Below are 21,686 nucleotides of genomic sequence, written 5' to 3' on the forward strand. Positions count from 1 at the left end.
GAATCCTTTGCAGTCTTAAATGTAACGCAGCTTTACATCTTCAACATGTGCAAATTGCACTGAAATATTATGGCAGTGAGCCATAATAAAAGTGTGCATTAATAGACAGTTACAACTAAAGCAGAAATAAATCTTCTTAATATTGCAAATTGGCTGATGATTTTTATTGATAGTAGGTGCTGCTACTGTCTTAAATTACACTGGGAGCGCAGGACAGTTTCTTAGGACAAAAGGAATCCATCAAAAAGGACTGAATAAATGAAGAAACTGGAGAAGAAAAACGGTAAAAAAAAAAAAAAAGAGAGAGAGAATGTATTCAAAATGCTAGTTAATTTCTATCATTCATTTGTTGGTCTTCATTGTTCATAATGAAAAGATACAGCATATGAAACTCCGAAGAGTTCAATGAAATATGTTAACAGTAAACTGCACTTAAGACTGATTAATCATGTCAAGATGTACGGCAGTGTGCTGTTAACCCACTTCTGAAGATCCTGAAATCTCTCAGCCTTTGGTCTGCAGGCTCACATTACATTCAAGAAGTATACCAGCAATCTGCTAATGCACACCCTTGTTGTGGCTTATTATTATATGTCCCAGTGCAACTTCCACATGTTCCAATTTTAAAGCTATGTGACATTTCTGGTTGGGTAAGTTGTGGTTAAACATGTGCAAGAACAGGATTTTATTTTATTTTATTTTATTTTATTTTATTTTATTTTATTTTATTTTATTTTATTATTTATTTTATTTTATTTTTTGCAAAATGACGCATTTGGTTATTTTAAAATGCCTATGTCCCCAAATAAAAGTACAGGTCCATAACCAACACAGGGCAGATTGAGATGTCCTGCAAAATTTCAGTTTGAAAAACAGTACAATGTTTGAGTTGGAGACGTGTGGAAGAACATCTGAAAGCTGTAACTTTTTTTTTTTAAGTTTTTTTTAAGTTTTATTTGTGTTTTTTTCATTTGCACTACTGTAATTTTTTTAAAAAAAGAACCAAATGGATTTCTCAAATATTATGAAAACAAATGTGCTGATGGATTAAGTACCTAAGTGTTAGGCTGGGAAAACATTTTTATGACCACACTGCAATTCCTTGTAAGTATGGATTTATAGTGAAAACACTGAAAGCATTAACTGTTACAAAAACTTCATAAATGAAGAACTTTTTCTTGACAAAGTAACCTACTGGATAGCAGAGGTACTGCAGATTGGATTATCCTTGGCTTTCATAACTTTTTCATATACTTCTCCCTAATTCCTCAGTTGTAAACTGAAGAAACACAGACAGCAAAATAGACTGATAATCTCTAGCACAAATGTATTGCCAAATGAAAAAGATACTTCAAGTGAGGTCACATGAGGGCTATGTCCTGAGCTTGTAACTATTTAGTATTCATACTAAGTATTGACTACTGAACTACGAAGTACACTTACCTGAGAGACTCTTCCCCAGACTCATTTGTATTGACAGGGATGCAGGCAATGCAGAGTATTCTGAATTCAATCTGAACTTGGTAACTGGAGAAGTTATTTAGATCTGTAAATAGAATTCAGCAGAGAAACAGTGAAAAATATTCCCCACGCTCTGGCCATTCTTTGCTTCAAAACTAGAATGTTCTCTCATTCCTTCTACTGATAAAGCTATGGATTTCATACCCTCTCCCTGTACAAGAGATAGCTGACCCTCAATAGTTGTAGATAACAAAAGAAAATTGGAATCTGTGTATTTCTGTCTCTTCTCTGATTCCATAAAAATTGGGAAAAAAAAAAAAAAAAAAAACCTACAGATCACTAAATCACTTCAGTGTATGTTGAATGATTCACACTTCTGAAGGATTTGGCCACACAGGAATGGAAAATAGAAATCCCAAACAAAGCACTTGTTTTCTATGTAATAAACAAGTACAGCAACTTTGAATTTCTGAAGTATTTAAAGGTGCTCTTTATTTGCCTAAAATCTAAATAAGAGGTATTGGAATACAAAGTTTTCCATTAACAACAAAAAAAAAAAGTAACAGCTCCTGGTCATGGCTAAATGTGAGAATAACTTTCACGTTATTTTAATCTATTAAAAGTAAAAAAAAAAAAAAAAAAAATTGCCCTTTTTATTTAATAATGGATCAAAACTGTTAACACTGACAGTTAAAGTTCTGCAAATATTGTTCTAGTAGGCAGCAATGTAGCCTGAAAATAGATTTCCACATATGCTGTAAAGCATCCCAATTCTTTACCTGAAACCTAGGATCTTCAGAAAGAAAAATGTTCAGAGAACAGAATGGCATAAACAGTTTTCACATCTATTTGCAATCATGTAGGTTGCTCCGAAAGTAATGCCTTTTATTTATTTCCATGCAAACAGCAGGTGCAAAGACCACAATAACGCTATTTGATAGGTCAAATTCTCAGCTATAAAATACTCTTTTTTACATAGAAACCACCATTAGCAATGCACTTTTGCCAGAGATGAACAAAAGTCTGTATGTCACGCTTGTGAAAATCTTCACCAACAGCTGTGACCCACTTTTGCAGTCACTAATATTAAAATGCACCACCCACCACCTCTTTGTGCTCACAATCCACTGTTGGGTCTCCATAAACATTCAGCAAGTGTCAGTGAATGTCAATGGCTGCCATTTTTTCTGTATGGAGGAATTCAGTGACACACCTTTGTTTCATGCACTGTTCCATGTCAGACATCGTTCTGTCAGACTGCCCTTCTGCTGCCATCTGTCACACAGCAGCAACACACGACAGAGCATTGCTGGAAGGTTCAATCTCTACTGCTGTACACCAGTGTCTGCTTCTGATTTCATGGGCCAACATAATGAGGAGGCATTACCTTCAGAGTGATTAAATATGATTCAGTAAACACACGCTGGGGAAGTATCATGGTTCTTGTCCCATAAACTTACAGGTACATTCCAAATGGTCTCACGTGGACTTCTAGTCAATGCCCTGCAAGTCAGAACCAATTCTTCTGTTTATTGCTCCTGAGTGATGCTTTTCAGACTCAATTTTTAAAGTATTCAGTAATAGAGATCAAATAATTATTTCAAGAAAATACACCAGAAAATGATCTGATGAAAATCTCAATTATCTCGAATATAATGTTAGCAATTTTTTCCTTCATTCTTTTTTTTTTTTTTTTTTTTTTTTTTTTCCAGGTTTAGGACTGTAGGTACTAAACTGCAAAGACAAAATCTTGCGGCTTGGTACGATGCAAGTTCACCAAAACAGCAGAGCAGATGTTCCACAAAGTGCCTACCTGAGAATTAAGCTACTGAAGCAAAGGACTATTTTACTGCTCCTAGATGATGATGCAGATTTTTACCTCAATTAACTTGCTGTATGAGTTACTGCTGAGCCCGCACTCTATGTAGGAACTTAAATCACTCAGGCTTGGCTAAACTAAAAGCTACATAAGATGAAGTGCTTTAAGCCAGTTTTCAACTCACAAAACAATTTAACATTAAAGCAAGAAATTAATTTCAGTCTCCTGAGAATATGCACATATTTTTAATTTTTTAACTAGGAAAACCTCAAGCTACTAACTTAATAATATAGGAAAGGATGAACACATTATTTCCATGACTTTTTATTGAACAGAAATCATTAGCTTTTATTTCCAATTAGTTACTGGCTCCTGTCATTCTATATCCTACTTCACTAGTAAAATAAGAAAAAGACTGGCAATGGAAAAAAAAAGGCACCTTGCAGAATATTTAAAGCTAAAAATGACTGAACTCAGACTGAAATTGAAAAAGTCAAAAGCAAAAAAAATTAACTTAGTAAATATTAGTATATCTGGATATGCACAATGTTCAGTACCTACTGGCAGGACCTGATGTTACAGACAGCATAGCCAAGATCAGTTAGTCCAGTACGTTGTGTTTTGTGAAAGGATGGAAGGACTCTTTATTTAATTGTGAGTCCACACAAACATTGTGGTTATCATGTTTATTTTCTTTCTAGGAGAATGAGGGAGGGAGGCAGTCCTGCTTTAAAAGTAAATTAAAAATGACTCACAGAAAATAGGCAAACAACAAAGCAAATGTAAAAAGACACAAAGAAAGCGTCTGTTGGTGAAATTTGAAGATTTTCACAGAGAAAATTCAAACAGAAAACAAATAGGTGAAAGAAAAAGGAAATAGAAAGAAGTCTCTGCTTTTGTTTTCCCTGGGATGGCCCTCATGTTTTATAATAAGCCTATACATTTTTTTCAGCTAAAAAACTCTCCCACATACGTTACAATAAGCTGATTATTTTATTTTCTAAAGTGTATAACCTTTCAGTGCTTACTTCCTCAATTGCTCTAAAGTACAGGAATATGAGTTCTTCTCCTCTCCTCTCCTCTCCTCTCCTCTCCTCTCCTCTCCTCTCCTCTCCTCTCCTCTCCTCTCCTCTCCTCTCCTCTCCTCTCCTCTCCTCTCCTCTCCTCTCCTCTCCTCTCCTCTCCTCTCCTCTCCTCTCCTCTCCTCTCCTCTCCTCTCCTCTCCTCTCCTCTCCTCTCTGTAGCAGTGAGCAGAGACCGAGATGTCCCTAACGATTGCGAACACCTGTATGAAGCTGAAGCGGGCTTCCGGCTTCACCTCTCCCCTCCCCTCCCCTCCCCTCCCCTCCCCTCCCCTCCCCTCCCCTCCCCTCCCCTCCCCTCCCCTCCCCTCCCCTCCCCTCCCCTCCCCTCCCCTCCCCTCCCCTCCCCTCCCCTCCCCTCCCTTTCCTTTCCTTTCCTTTCCTTTCCTTTCCTTTCCTTTCCTTTCCTTTCCTTTCCTTTCCTTTCCTTTCCTTTCCTTTCCTTTCCTTTCCTTTCCTTTCCTTTCCTTTCCTTTCCTTTCCTTTCCTTTCCTTTCCTTTCCTTTCCTTTCCTTTCCTTTCCTTTCCTTTCCTTTCCTTTCCTTCTCCTCTCTCCTCTCTCCTCTCTCCTCTCTCCTCTCTCCTCTCTCCTCTCTCCTCTCTCCTCTCTCCTCTCTCCTCTCTCCTCTCTCCTCTCTCCTCTCTCCTCTCTCCTCTCTCCTCTCTCCTCTCTCCTCTCTCCTCTCTCCTCTCTCCTCTCTCCTCTCTCCTCTCCTCTCCTCTCCTTTCTTTTCTTTTTTTTTTTCTTTTTTTTTTTTTTTTGTCAACACTTTGAACAACAGGTCCATGAAATTGAAGCCACTTTCAGTTTGATATGGAAAATGTTTCTGGTTTTGGCATGTTATCAAGAAAGCTGCAGAGACTGCAGTTAAGGCTGTGCCCACACCACCTGCTTACCACTGTTCTTTCCTAACAGGGGAAAGTATAATTCCAGAGTCACAGAGCAAAACTACATCAAATTTGAAATACGCTGTAAATTATGATTGAAGACTGCTTGTACTAGCATGAATGATATGATAATGCACAGAATTCCCAAAGCAAACTGCTCAGTATTGAATGAGTTTTCTCTTTGCCACGGTCATAGAGGAGTTGCCTTGTATCTGACAAGTAGAGAAGAGGTATTCAAAATAAGCTTTAATGTACCTGATAAATACCAGAAGCTGGTTTGCTGAGAATTAACATTGTTGCATGTGTGCATCTCTTAGTTATACATGAAGAAATATGATTCACTCTCACATCCATCTTCTCCTGTCATAGCAATAGACAGTGGACTACTTGTGTTTGGAACTGTTCGTGTGTTATAAATTATATACCATATATACATCTTGGAAGGAAGGAAGGAAGGAAGGAAGGAAGGAAGGAAGGAAGGAAGGAAGGAAGGAAGGAAGGAAGGAAGGAAGGAAGGAAGGAAGGAAGGAAGGAAGGAAGGAAGGAAGGAAGGAAGGAAGGGACAGAGGGAGGAAGAACTGTCACACAAAGTTTGTTATAATCAGGTTGAAAAATGACAATCAGTATTTTCATCTCTGAGCTTTTGGTTGTCATAATCTACCCTAGTCCTAACTGAGACTGCACTGGAAGAAGTAGTTACTGAAATACTGTGCTAGTCAACTATCAGTATGTTTCCTGGTATAAATGGAGCTATTCCAATAGCTGTCTCCAAGTAACTGCTGAGCATAATTTGGCAGCTAGAGCAGTGCAGAGATTACTCCCCAGAGGGACTTTGCAGGTCACTGCCTTGTTTTTAGGGTTAAGACAATTTACTAGTGCAGACAGAGGTCATACGTGATGGTTGGGAACAGTATCAGTCCTTGGAAACATTCTTGGTTGGTTTTAATTTACTGGGACAAATGTAGCCAAAGCGTCTTAAATCCTTTAACTAAAGACTAACACTTGTTTCAAGGCTACTCAGGAAAAAGACTAATGGAGAGCAGAAGTAACCTGCTGAGTGAGATAAATGTTTTTTTACGAATAAGACTTAACTAAGCAGGAAGCACCCATACTAAATGGGTGTCCTGGTAACAGGAGACACTGAGAAGGTGGAGATTCTGGTGTGTCTTCTTCACTTCAGTCTTTTCTACAAAGACTGCCCCTTTGGAATCCCAGACCCTGAAGGTAACGTAGAAAGTCCAGGGAATGGAAGGCTTCCCTAGGGCTGAGGAGGAGATGGACAGAGGGCATATAGCCAAAATCAACACACAGAGATCCATGGGCCCCAGTGGGATGCATCCATGTGTGCTCAGGTAGCTGGCAGAGGTGGCTGGTGAACCACCATCCATTATCTTTGAAAATTCTTGGTGAATGAGAGAGGTGCCTGAAGACTGGAAAACAGCCAATGTCCACCGTAGTCTTCAAAAAGAAGATTCAGAAAACTACAGGCCAGCCAGTTTCAGCCCCATCCCTGGAAAGATGGTGAAACATCTTGTTCTGGATGAAGAAGGTTATGAAGAGTAGTCAGTATGGATTCACAAAGGGGAAATCATGCTGAGTAGATGGGGAAAAAGCAGTAGAGCTTGCATACCTTGACTTCATCAAAGCATTTGGCACTGTCTCCCACAGCAGCTTTCTACAAAACTTAGAAAGTACAGGACAGATGAGTGAACAGTGAGGTGAACTGAGAAGTGGCTGACTGGCAGATCTCAGAGAGTTTTTATCAGTGGTGCAAAGTCTGTTTGGAGGTCTGTAACTAGCAGTGTTCTCCAAGGGTTGGTGCTGGGTCCAGTCACGCTCAACATCTTCATCAGCAACCTGGATAAAGGGATAGACTCCACCCTCAGCAAGTTAGCTAATGATACAGAGCTGGGAGATGTGACTGACACACTGGAAGACTGTGCTGTCATTCCAGCAAGACCTGGACAGACAGGAGAGTTGGACAGGGAGAAACCTAATGATGTTTAACAAGAGCAAGTGTAGAGACTCGCACCTGGGGAGGGATAACTGAATGCTTCAGTACAAGTTAGGGACTGACCTGCAGGAGAGGAGCTCTGCAGAGAAGGAAGTTGGTGTTCTGGTAGACAACATGTTGGCCATAAGCCAGCAGTGAGGCCTTGTGGACAAGAAGGCCAATGGTATGCTGGGATGCATTGAAAAGAGTGTGACCAGAAGGTTGAGAGAGTGATCCTCCACCTCTACTCTGGCCTGGTGAGGCTACATCTGGAATACTGTGTCCAGTTCTGGGGTGCCCCGTTCAAAAAAGACAGAGATCTTCTGAAAAGAGCTCAGCAGAGGGCCACAAAGTTGGTTGAAGGTCTGGAACATCTCCCATATGTGGAAGGACTGAGTAACCTGAGTCTGTTCAGCCTGGGAAAAAGAAATGGAGGGGAAATCTGATTAATGTTTATAAATATCTAAAGGGAGGTGGGAGGAAAATTGATTTGGCCAGGCTGTTATTGAACAGGTAAAATTCCATCTAAAATGCAGAAGAATTTCTTTACAGTTAGAGTGATGGAGCAATGGAACAGAGAAGTTGTAGAGTTTCCTTCCATAGAGATATTCAAGCTCTGTCTGGATGTCAACATATGCAATCTCATGTAGGGAACCTTCTTTAGCAGTGGGGTTGGATTCGATGATCTGTTCAGGTCCCTTCCAACTCCTGCAATTTGGTAATTCTGTGATTACTTGCTAATTTGTTGCTGCATCACACCCACTGAATGGCAGTGGGATGGAGAGGACAGGAGAGGTAGAGATACCTGGAAATCATATAGTAATATCCTAGGTGGTTGTCATGCCAATCTGCAAAATACCCTTGACATAATCCTACCAGTCACTGGCAGCAAGAAATTTGAAATAATTTAGTCTGAAGAAAAAGTTTCACTAATGAACAGAGATATGATTAATCTGCCATGTATAGCAACCAACTTAGCAAAAGATGGAAGGGATGACTGCAACATTTTGAGTTCCATCTTTTGCCCACACATCTAAAAAACTTGGTCAATGTCCACAATATTTTTTTTTTACTACCAACTCCACATATTAGAAATTTCCCAATTATTTTTACATACTTTCTCACATCTTCTACATAAAGCTGAGTATGAGAACACCAGAACTAGATATGAATTCATGACTGACTGTTCACTTTACTCATAGGGTATACAAAAACAGAAGATAACAAATATGAAAAACAGAAAGTACAAATAAAATGTAAAAGAGAATGAAAACAAAGTCATTTCTGGTAATATGTAACTTTGGACTTTGATCTAAAGAAACATACAGAGGGTGTTTTTCATTGCCATGTTTTCATATCTGAAAAAAAATCCTCTCCAATTTTTGTTGCATATTTCAGGAAAAAAAAAAAAAAAAAAAAATCAGAGGCTGAAGAACTATACATATATATAGATGCACTTGCTTATCTGGAAATAGCAGCTCAGATCAGATACAGAAGCAGTAAAGCTATCACCTAAAATATGAACTTTTTCAAACCTTAAGAAGTTTGGGTAGCAAGCTTAATAATCTGTTTTTTTACTTTTGTGTACTTCTAAAATTCATTTCCCCCTTAGGTTTCATTACAAAAATCACATGAGGACAGGTTTTCTCTGAAGGTTTTGTATGTCTGATTCTAGTTAGACAGGCAAAAATAGCTTCTTTCCTTGTGATCTACTGGCAGATATGATTTAAATATTTTCCAAGTTTGGTTTTAGCTCAAATCAAAAAATAAAAAGATATGATAACATTTCAGGGTGTACAAGCCCTCTTGTTATTCTAGGTATCAATTCTCTGATAATCACTACAGTACCCATGGTGCTTTTAGCTAAAAATACATCCCATGGATGTTCCGTACTCTCTGATTTCCGCCCTCTACCAAGAAATCAGTAGGAAGAAGTGGGTGGTGTATTTAAATGCAAGAGAAAAATATGCCTTTGTTCCTATCAACATTATAGCTTTTAGATTCATGCTGTGATAAGTGTGACCAGTACTCTGAGATGTCCTGAGTTGCAGCCCAGTGTCTTTGCCTGTGACAAAAGATTTTCACAGAATATATGTATATGTATTTATACATGTGCATTTGTATGTAACATACATAACCACTCCAAACATTGCCATTAATATGCCACTTATAACTCACTTAAGAAAGAGTTAAAAGAGTTAAAAAAGTAATAGTTAAGAAAATAAATCATGGTATTTACAGCTTAATGGCCATGATCCTCACCTAATATAAATCAGCATATCTCAAAGTCAAAACATCATTTATGTACGCTAGTCAAAAACTACTCTTAATGCTTGTAAAAGTCACTCTATATGCAAATCACTCCATTTTATATCAGTGCTATGCTCCAGCAATGAACTTTACAGTTATTTCTACTCTCCTAAGCATAGTCACTGATTAAATCACAGTAATTTATGTGGTTTCTTAATAAATAAAGAAGAGTCCTATCATTAAATGCTTTGTTTCAGTTGCAAACTATTCTTCATTACTGTTTGAGAGAATCGTGCCCAGTGTAACTTACGTAGGAGTTTAGATTCAAGCTTTAATTTCTTCTTTCCTGTGTCCTCTGCACTGATTGATAGTTTTCTTTCTTAGCTTGGAAGTTGAAAAGGGAGTTTTCCTGTGAGGCCCATCGAGAACCAGAATTAATCCACTTAAGAAAAGGCAATGTGAGAGAAAAGATTAGAGGAATTATAACAAACAATGACTATTTATGGGACAGGCCCAAACCTTTGTCTTTCTTCCCTTTGGAAGTCAGGCAATTAAGTCACCTCAGAGCACTACCTATAATTTTCTCTCTGTGAGAATAAAGACTGTGGAAGAGGAAGTTGATTACTTTTTGGGCTGCCTTAGAACAAGACAGGTGTACATCCATAATCTGGACTTCCAATAGCAGAAAACTGAAGAAGTGATTACAGAGTATGATCTGGTTTATTACTCACCTTCTTTTAGGAAACTATCCTATATTGTTCTTTCCACTGAGCCAATTAAAAAGACTTCAGTCTAGGTATCCACTTCTAGGCATGTAGCAAGCTAACAGAAGCACACATAACCTCGTATGTAAAAGCTTTAACAAATTTGACAATTTTAAACTACACTATGAAGAACAAAAGGAAATAACAGTCTGAACATGTTTCTAGGTTTTGGCCATCCATCTTAGTTCAGAAGCAAGATATGATGCTAAAGAGAAGTATGAAAGGGAGGGAGTAAACTTAAGATTAGTTGTTTGTGGCCAAGATCTTAGTGTTAAAAAAACACCAAATGCCATTAAATCACCGATCAAGTAACACCAATGAAATTTGCAGAGAATGGCAGCCTCAGTACAAAATTGTTAGGGAAAAGACACACAACATTCAGGAGCAATGTGTATGTTTAAGTGAACACTAACAAAAGAACAACCTATAACTTTTTTTGGTGGATAAGACAACCACAAAATTCTTCTGTAGCGATTTGTGCTTGTATGGGAACTGCTGAGTCACAACCTGAACCTCTGATTGATCACCTGAGGTGAGCAATGAGTCAGCCACGGGAGCACAGGTGAAGGCAATTCACCTGTGCTGCCGGAAGGGGTGGAGCCTACTCCACCTCTCCTAGACCCATTTAAGAGCTGACTACCAGTGGGGAAGGATCTCTTCTAGAGGTCTACTCTGCTGGAGTTTTGTAAGCAAGCCCAGGATATGAGTAAGTGTTCTATTTATTCTCTTTTTGTTATTATAACCTGCTTTGTCTAACTCTCTTTATTTCATAATTATAACATCTTAATATTCATTGATTATTTTATTGCTTTACAGCACTGTATAACTTTTTTCACATATTGAAAAAATATCTTGGCATTAAAAAAAAGGTCTTGGCATTAATGACCAGCACCTTCAAATGCATGATATTAGCAATGGATCAAACAACTGATTTGTAAGTACTTGATCATTGCTACCTCTTCAGAGTAGTTACTTTCATATCAAATACAGTTCTGTTTTTGTTTTTTTAATCATATACAGAATTGCTGGGTTGCATCCAGATCACAAGTTCATTGTTAGTTTTACGCTGCTGGCTGCCACTTCTTCAGGTACATACTCAGCTAGAAGAGCTGTAAGAAGAGGTGAAAAACTTTTTTTTTAAGTATTATTTTAGTATTCATACCTTCAGAGGTACTCAGAGAAACTCTGAGTGTGTAGTCAGAGGAGCAGCAGAAAGCATTAAACTCTGAAGGCATTTTATCAAATCTTATGACTTATATGTATACTTATGGGGCTTGAATCTCAGAAAGAACATTGTATTCTGGATGAACTATGTTTAAGGTAGTGAAAGAGAAATCAAAGTGAAACAGGAGTTATACTTTTGTTCCTCCCACATGTTGTTAACTGCTGCTGTAACAGTTGTTGTTAATAAAACCAAAGCTCATTTTGAAATGCATCTTCACTGTCAGGGATCTGCATATGTCTGTATAACTGGTCTATATTCTGAATGACTTTTTTGAAGGAAAAGTAATTAGAATAAGCAAGAAAATATCTGTATTCTTCACAGACAGCTTCCATTTTACAATTTTAAAAATGAAATGGTAGGTTTCGAAACTTAGTGATTGAAGACACTTGAAAACTGGATAGCATAATATTTATTATGATCTCTTTGCATTTTGGCAGCTGGGTGGCCTGAATACAATGAACACGAACTTAGACTTCCTTAAGACACCAGAAGCAATTATCTCACTATGCTCTTTCCCTCAATTATCACCAAAAATAGGAGGTAAAACTTCATAGAAGCTTTCTGACCCTACAAAACTGAGAACTATATACCTTTTTTGCCTTTACAAAGAATGGTCATTTTCTTGTGAGGAGCTAACACAGTGACTGTGTACAAATAATGCACTGGCACATCATGATGATGGGCCATCTTGTTTAATTAGTCCTTGAAAATAAGAGAGAAGTGACTGCAAGAGGACTCTTTAAAGTGATTCCAATACCTTCTGCCATTAAAAAAACCCTAAGCAATATGACTGCATCAGAGCACAACACAAGTTTCACAGCATCAGAATCTTCCTGAGATACAAATTTGGTTCATTTACAGCAGTACAGTAAGAAAGAGGTGGTTTTGTTGGAAAGCTCTGAGAGGGATTATAGTAATTCTTTTTAATGCTGGAACATCTTGACTTAATGACTATTACAAACTAATACCAATGACTATTAAGAATAATAATATCTTGTCTTTCCAACATAATAGACACTTAAATAAACAAAAGGTGCAAACTATTCTAAACAAAGATGTAGTTTTTAAAATAGCATGATTTTATAGTTATTTACCATTCACTTGCATAGATGATTTCTGTCACTGTTCTTAGAATACATTGTGTATTCTTAAAATCCAAACATGAAATGAGCTATGCAAGATAGAAGTAACAGAAATCTGCCCCGTGTCTGTGTCGACAGGCATGGGATTGGAAAGACAAATGTTGTTGTAACCTCCACCCACTGGAATCTGGTTGTTGATTTAGTTAACACATCCTCTGGCTATTTGAACTGGTCACTCAAGAAGTCAACAGTAAGTCAAATTGTCATGCATTCCTTATTAGTCATTTCCTTGTTGAGCTGGATGCTCTGCATTCATGCTTACAAATAAGTTGAAGTCTTTGATTCATCCTCAAAGCACAACTAAGACATTAGAGGAATATCCATTGTTCAACTCTCAAAATTGGTGGGTTTATGTTCGTTGATGCAAGCAAACACCACTGTTTGTCAGCAATCATGCTGCTGCTGGCTTACATGTTTTCAGTACCTGATTTTTATTGAGGAGGAGGAAAGAAAGACATCTTCTGTTCCTTTCCACAAAAAGTTTCCAGGCAGGAGTCTCAAATATTTTCAGTGCAATAAATGCTTAAGTTATTTCACCAATCTTTTGGTTGACTTGGTAGCACTGAGTGGTTATGTTTCATCATAGAAAGATGTGCATATGTTGACTTTTCATGTCTTAATGCAACAGCTATTCTTGCACAATATATTCAGCTATCTGTACAGCTGTTATGATTGTGAGTTAAACATTTATTTTTGTGTATTTTCACTGAAGAAAATAAAAATTCTACCTTCAGGCATTTCTTCACATTACTCATATGCCAAACAGGCCGCATATGAAAGCAGCCAAAATGGACATGATAAAAAAGAGGAATCTGGTAAAGTTTCATCCAAATTCCATGTATTTCTTTTGAGCTATTCTGCATTTCTTGGCAAAGTTACACTTTCTCCTCCCTCTAAAGAGTTATAGAAAATGTGTTACCATCTTGGCATATCTGACTAGTATGTCAGTTTTCTGTGTAAAGAAATGCTGAATTGAGTACATAGTACTGGTGCTAAATTGAGTCCTCAAAAAACAAGTAATCCATAAACAATCTGAGTTATGTTCAGATACTACAGAACTTGTCTATACAAGAAGGAATTCCGTGGCACAAGCAGGGATATTTTTCTAGAGCAACAACATCATGGAATTAGGTGGCAGAAGCAGGGATGTTTCTCCAGAGCAATATTACTATGCTTAAGCCATACAACAGTTTTGTTTTTTTTTTTTTTGCTGCAGTTCCCAAGTCCCTTAACTTACTCTTAAGTTAATACTCTTATTAACTCCTATAGGTTCTATAATCAACTGAGATTGTCTTAACTTCATACCCCAGTCCAACCATTATGTGTCTCTGGAGTCAAGATTCATCAGGAAATTTAAGAGAAGGACTTCTAAGTACCATACAGAAATATTATCAATTACATCCCATTTTATGTGAGAAGTGAGATCTGATATATGACTATTACTTTATGCTATAGTTTCTTTAAAGGCTTGCTTCACTAGGCCCCTCTGTAATGTCCAGTTTACAGAACTGCCAATTGGTAAAGTAATGGGCCACAGAGACGGAAAAGCTTCCAATACTTTTTTTTCTAAAACAGCTAAGAGTCTTAAAAAAAAAAAGTTAATGTCTTTTTCTGATGAAGAAGAGACTAGATGCAAAACAATTCCTTTGTTGTAACAACACAGCTGTAACAAAATATATGCTAATTTCATTTTTATATATTATGTGGAGGTAAGTACATCTTGCAAAAGAATATTCTTGTGCTATGATGTTTTTCTCAGAGCCTGTTTCACAGCAACCGTTGTCTTACATTCAGATGAGAACTGTCTTGAATCAATCAAATATACATTTTACAGATATTGTTCCACCAATACAAAGACAGATTAAATGCTTGACACTGAATGTTTTTTTGTGTGCTTGCTGCCAGTAACCAAATGTCACAGAAGAAAACATGTTTATTGGCACAAAGAAGTTTTTTACTGTGATGGCAGAGGGTTACACTCACACAGGAGACTGACTTCGTTCAAATGCACATTTGCACTAATGACTTCACAACTTATGCTGCTGCACTTAAGCGGTTACCTTTTTTGTGGTCCTCTGTACTCTTAGGCTTATTTCCAGTAACTAATAAAGACTGAGTCATGGGATGTACTTGGCTAGCAGATGGAAGCAAGAAAAAGGAGGAGGGAGCCATGGCTTCCAATGCTTTGTTTATGAGAACATCCTTCCTGTCATCAATATCCACATTCCATTAACGTATGGTTTCAATTCTGCCTTTGCGATGTGCTTCAAGTGCTATACACAAAGCATTTATGCTCCAGTCAAACACATTTCATTTCATATTTAATCAAGAAGGGACATTATAGCAGTTCCAGTGAAAGCTTACTGAGCTGCTGCTCCTAAATTTTCTTAATAGTATTGCAGAGCTTCTAGCTTTTCCATTACACAAATGCAAATTCAGCCTCTGATAAAATATTATGGATAGTACACATGGAAAATAAGATGTGCTCCAAAATGGTTGCGGTTTTAGCTATTACCTTGTTTAAAATTTGCATGACTTAAACCATGTATTCTGTCAAAAAAGAAAGAAATCTGAAATAGCAGTAATTGGAAGAACTTGAAAGGAAACAATAATAAATCAAAACCCCTACGTATTTCTTTTTATTTCCATGTCAAATATACTCTATCATGGTTCAAAACCTGAAAAGAGTCACAAGAAAACATTTGAAGTATGAACAGAAATTGCAGTGGAACTGAGGAAATAATTAAGATATTTGAAGATTATGAACTATGCTATGTTGAGTTGCCAGCAGTCAGCTCAACAGCTCTCCAGGGTATGGCCTAGGCTAGCTAGAACACCATTAATTCTGATATAAGTGTACATAATTTATATGAAGAAAACTATATACAGTTACATAAATATTGGTTTCTCACTTGTTGACATTAAATGTGTGAAGAGTTAATCTTCATTCACCTGGAGATTCTTCCACTTGGGTTAGCAAAGGGATGCCTGGATAATACTAGTTACGTTTACATAAACAGTCAAGAAAACAGGCAAAATTTTACAGATGATATTAACTCCTTAATTTAAGAAGCTCTCTCATCAGGCTCAGATATCTCTACAGTGCACAGGTATGTGTATATATATGTAACAGATAATGTAGTAATATGTAACTACAAATAAGAGTTGAAGCAGAACCAGAAATTGGATTGATTGGATTTCCTGGCTTTGTTTGTCTGTGGCTTGTCCAATTGGTCAGGGAATAAAGCAAAATAAAATAAAATTATCTTGTTCTCCAGCTCAAGCCTCTTTTTTAATAATTAGACATTCTTGACTGATGTGCAACATTTCCAGTAGACAATTAAAATGGACATTATAACTAAATGTGTGATACCTGAACAATATACTAAATCTGTAATCATGTACAAATGTGTTACGCTGCCAACCTCTAACAACATGTGCCAGTTTTTTTCTGTCAGAAAAGGCGTGGTACGGTCCAAACAACAGACTCTATTTTTAATGATAATGTGAATTACTGTAGACACAGGACAGCCTTTATGCTAAGGACTGTAAGAAGCCACTTGGTACCAGTTGTCCATTTCTAACACTTGCTCTCTTTTCTGAGGCTTCCTGTGATTTCTCCTCAATTACTTATTTCTTGCCAGAGGGATATAAAATAGGATCAGGTTATTTGTTGATCTAGCATAGAACCAATATTTAAAAGGTAGAAACTGCACCTGTATTCTGCACTGCCATTTCCTTTCCCTTGTTTACAGCAGGTTCTAACATAACTGCATGAAAATGTCTTATGTATTTGCCAAAATGCCTTCTCTGGTCAATAGTTAAGCTTGACCTATTTCTTCTTCTTTAGAACGGAGAGTGAAAATAAAGTCATTGGCTTCAGTGGTATTACTCCTGATTCACATAGCTGAACTGCCCTACAGCAAAGCTTCCTGCTACAAAACAAACAAAATGACTGCTGGGAAAGGGTCTAAACACAGCAATTTCCATATCTTTAAGAACAAAATCTTGAAGTAATTTGAATAAATAGACATAAAAAAGGGGGGGAAAATATGTTTCCATTTGCTAAGTTCAGTTGTTCAAAAGAATGAAGCATTTTGGAATATAGACAAAACTGTTTTAAATAAGCATGTCATCTGAAAGTTTCTGGTGGGCAAAATAGCTATCATTTCCTGGACTGGAGCCTAACTTCACTCTAATAAAAGTGGCTCCAACCCTGAGACAGAACTGGAGGCTGAAAATTGGAAAAAAATAAAAAAAAATTAAAAAAAAATTAACCACATTTCTGTCTTGCAGTGCAGGAAGTGATGGGGAGACACAAAATTACCTGAAATCCTGCCAAAATCTGAAGAGGATCCGTTGATTCCTAAAGAACAGGGTGTGCCACAAAACTATCGCATGGTTCTTTTAATCACCAAATAATGAACTTCATTAATATGTACAAGATATTCAGGGGTGGCGTTTGGTATTTCCACAGTTTTGTTTCTTGGGATTATAGTAACTGATTCTACATGAAATGTTCCAGCAGTATAAATGAAAATTTGTAACTGAGATGATTTATAAGAATGTATCATTTGCTATAACTTCTTCATCCTCTCTCCACATAGAGCTGAAAACACTTATCTATTCCTCTGCAGGAGCTCAGACATTGTGACTCCAATACTAAAGACAGTGTAAAGAAGCCATTTCCATTATTTTGAATGTTGACTATTTTCTCGGTGGTAGTATTTGCAGTAGATCAAGACTGGTCTTAGCTTATATTCTAAGGTAAAATAATTTCAAAAAATGAGATTCAGTAGAAGTATGTTTATAATACTATTACTGTTACAAATCCTATTTCTGAATCTCTGAAATACCCCTGATGGCACTGGAAGTATTAATTTCAGGGAAGCAGGAGGTTATAGGCAGCAAGGTACAGATATCAGGACATAGAAATTAAGACTTCATCACAGTTTTTCAGAGGACTGAGAAGTGAATAATAGATTTATGTATAATACTTATCATTAAAACCAGAGCAAGATATTAGCTGTTGGAACTACTGGAGTGTCAGAGTTTCTTTTCACCCGGCTTCTTAGTTGGAAATAACTAATTTAAAATAATGGTTACAACTGACCACCACTGGATTTTGCAGATTTTGTAAGGAATTGAAGAATTGTTGTTTCATAACCATAACTTAAGCTGTTGTTCCCTATAGTCGATCAGACTAGTGGAGAAAGTCATACATAAGCAAGGTAAATTAAAGTGGGCATGATCTTCCCTTCAACTTGGCGCTACAGATTTAAAGGCTGAATCTGAACAAACGCTGATTTCCATAAAAATTTCTTCTATTGTTCCAGAATTGTAAGTCAAAGAAAGAAAAAAAAAAAAAAAAAGAAAGAAAGAAAGAGATGAACACTATAAGGCACTGAAAGAAGGAAAAAGAGAATCATAATACTGTGCAATCATTCAAGAGAAGTTCCTGGACCACAAAGTGATACCCAAGTAGTCATATGGGTTATATCACTTGAGTACCCACCAGACTTGACCCAGTGAATCCACAACCAGGATGCTATATGGATAGGAATTTGTCAAAATCATTAATGATGATCATGTTAGTAGATCCACAACAGCTAACAAAAACACTGTTAGTGATTGTGAGTCACAAAAGGTCATAGAGATCAATTATTCTTCAGATAAGACTTTCAATTCTCCCACTGAAAAAAAAATATTTCACAAGCAATATAGTCAGTACAATTCAACAAATAATACAGGAGTTCTATCCAGAAAACACATCAGCTATTTAGAAATTCAGAAAAAGAATGAGTGAAGTAATGTAAGTGTATACAAGGGGTGATTCCACCCATAAACTAGGAGAAATATATCTCATTGCTATGACTAATCAGTGAACATCTTTTAGCTAATACTGAGCAATTAACAGAAAAAGAAACAGTGGCAGTTTCCTGTAAGAGCTTCATTCCTTTACAAAGAACACAGGTGGTTTTCATATAACCATGTCACTGGTCAATTGTCACTGACTTCCTTAACTTTCTGAGCAGTACCATATTCTTCAATGCCATGTGCTACCATAGTTATAACTGTTACTCATGTCACTTTTTCCATCAATATACTAACAGACCTTGCCTAGAAGTATCTTTCAGAAAGAGCTAGAGGGGCTAACATTTCATTCTTTAATTATGGTTCATGTTTCCTCCCCCTTCCAACTATTTCCTTCTCACTGTAATAGCACATTTCATATGTATGGTCTGTTTTGTTTGCTTGTTTTTCAACTCCCTACTTCATTTTATTGGATAAAAGATATTTACTTTTGGTTGTTCTCACAGAATTAATAAATAATGCAGTTTTCTCTCCTTGTTTTCTCTCCTTTGCACTGCACAAAGAAGGCTAACATCAACATGTTTTCTTCTACAGCATACAGCGCATCTCAAACACTGTATCAACTGCAGCTCAGTGCTCAATGCAATACACCTTTCTCCAACTCATTGATTCAGGTTTCAGTTGTTTCCCTCCCATCAGCACTTCTGATACTCTTCCAAAATCTCCTACTTTTCCTAAATCTCAATAGATGTTTCACAGGACTCCTTGAGGTGGGCAACTTCAGTTCTTCACACTCCCACTACTGTTCCTATCAGGATGCAGGGAAAGATATCTGTATCTACTTGGTCTTTCCACTCTTCTACCTCCACCTATAAAAAACAGGCTTAATTTTATTTAAATTGGGGCTTTTAAAAACTGGTTTTCATGCTACTTGTTTACTGCTTGCAAGTGCAAGATTCTCCACACTGTGCAAACTTCTGCAACCCTAAATCTAATTATTAATGCACCAAGGGTAAACAAACTCCCTTGAGAAAAGGCGATTCACCTCATTTATTTAACTTTGGATTTTATTGTCTTATAATAGATGGTGACCTTCTCTATCTGCCAGGAATCACCATGCACGTGTTGACCTGTAACTAGCCATTTATTCCAGGGAAAGTGTGCAATAGTTTGACTCTCTGGTTTGTGCTGGCTGACCTACAAGTCTTTTCCTGATGTTTCTACAGACAGCAAACTGGACTTTCCACCATATGACAGTTACCTCAGAAGTCAACAGATAATCTGCCACATAAACAATATATTTATGAGATTAATATAATGGTGGTTCAAACCATTTTCCAAAAAGAGGCATGTTAGCTTCGTATTTGTTATGTAATCATCCTGAGATTGTTGCAGATTTCCTCTCCATTCTATACTAGTTTTCATCTGTCTTTTATATAGTCAGTAAAAAGAAACACCACATATTTAATCCAGCAGAGGTTAAATGTCTCAAAGATGGATTTAAGTGTACAGTCTGTCCTATTTCTACATAATTACACTGTCTACCATGTTGCAGTACTGGTCTCAAAAATAACTCCTCAGTTCCCTGCAATCAAAACTCCTGAGCCAGTTCAAGCTCCAGGAATTCAGACTGCAGAGAGCTCAAACTAAACAGACTCTGGCCTGATGGAAACAGGCACTTTCCCAAAAGGTGATAATGGATAGGCACCAGATAGATGACTGAGGACAAAACAAATGCTCCCGTGTGTGCCAAAAAAATAAAAATTAAAAAAAATAAAATAAAAGAGGGGGCGAGAGAGAGAGAGAGAGATTGGCATCAAAGCAAAATAGCAAAACCAGCAGCAGCTAATATGTCTACAATCTAAATTATCACAACAAAGTAGATGGCCATTTCATGCATTTTATCCACTTAAAATTTTGTTCCATGCTTATTAATATACACTAGAGATACAAATTAATTGTAATTTTTCTTTAGGTCAGCCACTTATGGGCACCACAGTGGAATGCATACATGAAACTGAAAGGTTTGCGAAGGGCAGAAGGTCTGCCTTCCACAGCCTGAAAACTCAGAGACTGTGAGACCCAGTTTCAGAGATAGCTCTAGTAAGCATTTTCCTGCAGTCCACTCAGTTCCTTCATCCACTTGGATTGGCCATTTGTTTTGTCTGCAAAAGAGATTTAAGCCCTTTCATACAGAGGTAATTATACAAGTTCTATGCAATGTCTACATCATAATAATTCAACTAAAAAAAAAAAAAAAACAAAAAACTTTTATTGCCTTTGCATACCTCAAGGATCTTCCCTTCTCTTGCCTGGAGAGGTAACTTGATTGACAAAATAAGTACTTCATGAACATAGCCAAGTTGCTGCAAATACTAATCTCATTCTAACTAACCCACATATATCATTCAGAAAAAGCATTAAAATCATAGGCTTCTCACTACAAGTTGCCTCCCTCATTACCGTCGAAGTACCTCAATGCTAGTGCAATTACATCACTACTAGTTTAACTGCAGATGCATATATTGGGTTCTGCAGCATGTTTGCAGAGGCAAATTATCTCTACTTCTGATTCAAAAAACCAAAAAAGCTTTGTGAATAACACAAACACCAATGGAGTTGGTGGAATTTGTCATCAGATACAAGAACTAACTTGGCCTATTTAAATATTTAAACCAGTTATCAAACTGCAGAACCATGGACTGATTTGAAAATCCAATTCTGTTCAGGAATAGAAGATCACAACCAGGCCATAGATTACAGAAGCCACTGTATATTTCATGAAGGACATTCTAATTTCCACTCTTAGAAAAGTTAGCAAATTTGTAAAAGAAAAGGCAAATTAGCACACTATTCCTTCTGCCAATATAGGTTTTTTAGTTTTCAGCTTTGAAGGAGAACTTTCAAGACAAACATACCCTAAATATTCATATCTACAACAAGCCTATAAATTGGTTATTTCTAAAGTATTTCTAAGTATTGTTAGACCTCACAATTGAAAGATGCCAAAATATGGAATTTCCACAGCTGTAAACAGTAAATACCCAAAATGTGGAGAGAAAGAATGCATGAAACTTCCAGTAGAGTGTGTTTTGCATTAATGTACACAAATGAAATGTTTTTTGAACAATTTAAACAAGTGGATGAAACGTCAGGAATGAAGCAATATAATCCAGTAAAGTAAAGCATGCATACCCTGAAGCAGAAGTGTCATAGCACAGCATTTTGTTGTGAATGCGTGTGTTGGT

General features: G+C 37.0%; 1 long non-coding RNA gene across 2 annotated transcripts; it reads left to right on the forward strand.

The window, feature by feature from the left end:
* The first annotated feature begins 10,792 nt into the window (after positions 1 to 10,792).
* LOC149913112 (uncharacterized) lies at positions 10,793 to 18,008 on the forward strand. Of its 2 annotated transcripts, XR_016462061.1 has the most exons (4): positions 10,793 to 10,963; positions 11,074 to 11,191; positions 12,703 to 12,814; positions 16,921 to 18,008. It is a non-coding gene; the product is annotated as an uncharacterized LOC149913112 (long non-coding RNA). The 2 variants fall into 2 exon arrangements; XR_016462062.1 differs by lacking the exon at positions 11,074 to 11,191 and having other exon boundaries at positions 10,798 to 10,963.
* Positions 18,009 to 21,686: the final 3,678 nt, after the last annotated feature.

This window comes from Phasianus colchicus, chromosome Z (genome assembly GCF_987193195.1).
Source record: "Phasianus colchicus chromosome Z, bPhaCol1.hap1.1, whole genome shotgun sequence".
NCBI lineage: Eukaryota > Metazoa > Chordata > Aves > Galliformes > Phasianidae > Phasianus > Phasianus colchicus.